Source organism: Octopus sinensis, linkage group LG30 (assembly GCF_006345805.1).
Source record: "Octopus sinensis linkage group LG30, ASM634580v1, whole genome shotgun sequence".
Lineage (NCBI taxonomy): Eukaryota > Metazoa > Mollusca > Cephalopoda > Octopoda > Octopodidae > Octopus > Octopus sinensis.
This window is the reverse complement of record NC_043026.1, coordinates 12091177-12097176: the sequence shown is the minus strand read 5'-3', so window position 1 is coordinate 12097176 and position 6000 is coordinate 12091177.

Genomic DNA, 6000 nt, shown 5'->3' with positions numbered 1-6000 from the left:
TATATAGAAATAGATATATTAAAATTTCTAAGTCTCTCTAGGGGAGACTACGGCAGCGGTACTGGAAATTAATAGTTATTGCCAAGCTAATATGGCAGTCCATAAATATAAGACTAAAGCTGCCGTTGATTAGCTGCGAGAGGCCATCACCTCTAGCTAGCTATATGACACATGAACCTGTGTCCATTACAACCTTTGAACAGGGAAGGTCAGCCGCTTCCCCTTGCTGGTCAGGCATCTGCAGACATGTTTCAGGGTATTTGCCCTTTGTCAATGCAGAGTAGCCAGACCCAGCAGGCATCACTGCCGACCGTCTGTTCAAAGGATTATTTACCTAATTTCAGTGGAAATGCCTGACCCGCGAAGGGAAGCGGCTGACCTCCCCTGTTCGAAGGTTATAATGGACACAGGTTCGTGTGTCATATAGCTAGCTAGAGGCGATGACCTCTTGGAGCTAATCAACGGCAGCTTTCGTCCTATATTTATGGACTGCCATATTAGCTTGGCAATAACTGTTAATTTCCAGTACCGCTGCCATAGTCTCCTTTACAAATTTTAATATTTCTATTTTTGGAAACCAGTGGACGTATTCCACAGAAATTAGGTAAATAATCCTTTGAACAGACGGTCGGCAGTGATGCCTGCTGGGTCTGCCTACTCTGCATTGACAAAGCGCAAATACCCTGAAACATGTCTGCAGATGCCTGACCAGCAAGGGAAAGCGGCTGACCTCCCCTGTTCGAAGGTTATAGTGGACACAGGTTCTTGTGGGGTCTCGTAAAGCAGGTCCTCATAAAGTGAGGTATCACTGTATATATATATATATATGTATATATATATAATATATATATATGTATATATATATTATATATATATTATATATATATATATATATATATAATATATATATATATTATATATATATATATATTATATATATATATATATATATAAGTGAATTGAAGAAATGGAGTTGAACGAAGATTGAACAGAAATCGTTTATATGCATTCTACACGTGTTTCGAAAGCCACAATTTACCAAATTCCGATTGAATAAGGAGACCAACGGATTTCCTATTTCTTCCTGAAGAGGAAGACACAATATGGCCTCCTATTCAATCGGAATTTGGTAAATTGTAGCTTTCGAAACACGTGTAGAATGCAATAAAACGATTTCTGTTCAATCTTCGTTCAACTCCATTTCTTCAATTCACTAATAATATTAAAATTCAATATCCGCACCAACGCATGGTTGCAACACCATATGGTTGTACCTCCAACCGTGCTGTCTTCTGCTGTGATTTTTGCTACCAAGGTATCGGTTAAACTTTTGATTAATCTGCAACAAGATTATTCATCTTTCTATTTCACAAAATATATATATATATATATATATATATATAATATATATATATACATCTTATAATTAAGGGCTATACACTGATTATCCACTTATAATCCACTTGTTACAGGAAAATTGAACTGAAGCGGGCAACTAAAGGTAGTTGCCCGCTTTCAGTTCAATTTTCCTGTAACAAGTGGATTATAAGTGGATAAATCAGTGGTATTGGCTTTAGAATAACCCTCTTTAGCCCTTAATTATAAGATGTTTTACTTCAACCGTAAAGGTTTTTTTTAATATACTGCCACGCTTTTTGATGGAATCCTTTTCTGTAGAGAAAGGGACTTCATCCTATATTGTTAGTATATATATATATATATATATTTACGTCCACATGTATATATACATATATATATATATATATATAATAATAATGAAGGGTGAAATTAATTAATTTGGAATAATTATCAATTACACCAAGTAGTCTTCGGCATGTAAAAGCCTCATTCGAGGAAAATTAAGTAAGTAATACTAAGCAATAAAGGGTTTAGCAACGAATTGCCTTACCACATACCGAATTAGAAATAGCAGTCAAAGAGTGCTATTTCTAAATTCGGATGTGGTAAGGCAATTCGTTGCTAAACCCTTATTGCTTAGTATATATATATATATATATATCTATATATATATATATATATATATATATATATATATAGATATATATATGTATATATATATATATATGTATATATATTATATATATGTATATATATTATATATACATATGTATATATATATATAATATATATATATATATATATATATATATATATATGTATATATATGTATGATATATATATGTGTGTATATATATATGTGTTATATATATATATATATATAAATAACGGTGCATGGCTCAGTGGTTACAGTGTTGAGATCACAACCATGAGGTAGTGAGCTCAATTCCCGGACCAAGCTCTGTGTTGTGTTCTTGAGCAAGACACGTTATTTCACGTTGCTCCAGTTCACTCAGCCGTAGAAATGAGTTGCGACGTCACTGGTGCCAAGCTGTATCGGCCCTTGCCTTTCCCTTGGACAATATTGGTGGTGTGGAGAAAGGAAGCTGGTATGCATGGGTGATTGCTGGTCTTCCATAAACGACCTAGCCCAGACTTTTGTCTCGGAGGGTAACTCTCTAGGTGCAATCCTATGATCATTCATGACTGAAGTGAGGCCCCCTTTCTTGCATATACACGCACACACACATCCACACACACATATCTTTTCTTTTTTTTTTTCTCTTTTACTTGTTTCATCCATTTGACTGCGGCCATGCCGGAGCACCGCCTTTAATCGAGCATATCGACCCCAGGGACTTATTCTTTTGTAAGCCCAGTACTTATTCTATCGGTCTCTTTTGCCAAACCGCTAAGTGATGGGGATGTAAACACACCAGCATCGGTTGTCGAGCAATGCTAGGGGGACAAACACAGACACAAACACTTATATATATATACATATATATGACAGGCTTCTTTCAGTTTCCGTCTACCAAATCCACTCACAAGGCTTTGGTCGGCCCGAGGCTATAGCAGAAGACACTTGCCCAAGATGCCACGCATCTTTGTAAGCCCAGTACTTATTCTATCAGAGTCTTTTGCTGAACTGCTAAGTGATGGGGACGTAAACACACCAGCATCGGTTGTCGAGCAATGCTAGGGGGACAAACACAGACACACACACACACACATATATACGACAGGCTTCTTTCAGTTTCCATCTACCAAATCGACTCACAAGGCTTTGGTCGGCCCGAGGCTATAGCAGAAGACACTTGCCCAAGGTGCCATGCAGTGGGACTGAACCCAGTGAATTACTTGGCAACATGTGGTTGGTTAGCAAGCTACTTACCATAGAATTACTTGGCAACATGCGGTTGGTTAGCAAGCTACTTACCAGTGAATTACTTGGCAACATGTGATTGGTTAGCAAGCTACTTACCAGTGAATTACTTGGCAACATGTGATTGGTTAGCAAGCTACTTACCACACAGCCTCTCCTGCGCCTAATATAAGATTTTTAAACTGTTATATATAATCAGTGAATTACTTGGCAACATGCTTTATCAACGTCCAGTTATCTTTCATTTCCAATTCACTTCATAGCAACCTCTCATTGTAAATTTCAAACTAAGCAGTTAGAGAAGTGTAGATTAGAGAAGTGTGTAATTCTTATCATACATTGATCAATTGTGTGAATTATATAGTTTACAGTTGGATCATGACAATTTTTGGCTGTTCTATAAATCAAATGATAGGGATGTAATTTAAAAATAAACCAGATTTATTATATTTCAGATTATGAAGAATATTCACAAAGAGGAAATAATGTACTATATTATATTTATATTTACTTATATTTGTATTCTCTTTTATATATATTCTACTTATTATACATCATTACTCTTTTATGTACACTTTTTTATGTACACTACTGTATGTACACTGATTTGTTCTGCTTTTTATATGTAACCCTATAGTCTCTTATGTGGTGGTTTAATAAAGTATGTGATTGAGTAAGGGAAGCACTCCGTCGGTTACGACGACGAGGGTTCCGGTTGATCCGAATCAACGGAACAGCCTGCTCGTGAAATTAAGGTGTAAGTGGCTGAGCACTCCACAGACACATGCACCCTTAACATAGTTCTCGGGGATATTCAGCGTGACACAGAGAGTGACAAGGCTGGCCCTTTGAAATACAGGTACAACAGAAACAGGAAGTAAGAGTGAGAGAAAGTTGTGGTGAAAGAGTACAGCAGGAATCACCACCATCCCCTGCCGGAGCCTCGTGGAGCTTTTAGCTGTTTTCGCTCAATAAACACTCACAACGCCCGGTCTGGGAATCGAAACCACGATCCTATGACTGCGAGTCCGCTACCCTAACCTCTGGGCCATTGCGCCTCCACATGTGATTGAGTATTATCTGGTAATTGATATTTGATTTAGATGTATTTCTCCATTTTCTTATCTTGTATTAGTAATTTGTGGTAAATCATTTTACCTTTGCCCATATAATACAGTAAATGAATTGATTGCATCGCAATCCTTAACATTTATGTATTAACTTTGTTGGGTACCTCACTAGCAGTATATTGGATATATGTTATCCATGCAGGGTTGCATTTACAACCCCATCTCAATTTGTATATATATATATATATATATATATATATATATATATATATATTAGAAGAAATGAGGTAATCAGATCGGATGGTTTATATTTACAGATATTTATTTATATATTACATTTTTTACATATATATATCATATCATTCAGATCATTAGCGCTTTCTCTCATTCTAGTGGTTTTTTTTTTTTTTTTTTTGAAAACCCCACTAGAATGGGAGAAAGCACTAATGATCTGAATGATATGATATATATATGTAAAAAATGTAATATATAAATAAATATCTGTAAATATAAACCATCCGATCTTCTGAGTACCTCATTTCTTCTAATATATAATACCTGTACATCATCTCCAAACCTTCCAACATATATATATATATATATATACAAGGTGGTGCTCCAGCATGGCCTCAATCAAATGACTGAAACAAGAGTGTGTGTGTGTGTGTGTGTGTGTGTGTGTGTTTTGAGGGAGAGAGAGAAAGGGGTACAAGGGCTGTTATTGTTTGTTGCTTGGTCAGGCTTGGTTACGTAGACCCCCAATCAGATGAATTTTAAGCTTCGCCAGTCTGTCTTATGATGTGATTCGAGGCAATATTGATTACTATTTCTAACAGATCGAGCAGCCACGTGGACCTTTCGGTGTTGACATTGGAAGCTGTGTGTTGGTGTGTGTATTTGTTTATGCTGATGCTTGTGTGTTTATTATTGATGTTTTATGTGTGTGAATGTGTGTATTTATATGTATTTATTTATTTATTTTTTAACTTGTTTCAGTCATTTGACTGCGGCCATGCTGGTGCACCGCCTTTAGTCGAGCAACTCGACCCCGGGACTTATTCTTTTGTAAGCCCAGTACTTATTCTATCGGTCTCTTTTGCCGAACCGCTAAGTGACGGTGACGTAAACACACCAGCATCGGTTGCCAAGCAACGCTAGGGGGACAAACACAGACACACAAACATACATGCACACACACACACATATATATATACTAGCAGTATCGCCCAGCGTCGCTCGGGTTTGTAAGGGAAATAACTATATAAGCATCTTTAGAGAGTTACTTCCCTTATAGATGCCAATTCGGGCTTTCTTAGCCATTTCTGTTTTGGTGTCTTCAAGCCATGAAGTCGTTGTTCTAAAAGAACGCTGGTCTCCTTGACAACGCTTTACGACGTTGATTTCCTTACACTCCCTTCCCCACAGCTTCACGAGGGAGGGAAGAAGGGGGAGAAGCAAACAGGTGCAGGTGTGACCATGGACGCCAACTCCACCGCCATCGACACACGAAAAAATATGCATTAAAATGGAATAAAAAATGATGTTAAGTTATTTTTAAAATCGTAGACTCATCGTAGACGCGTGCTAATAGCCAGACGGGCTCGATATTAATCACGACTATAAGATACCCGAATTTGGTTAAACTGCACCGCAAAATGTGGGAGTAGTTAGGAATCTAAATCGAAG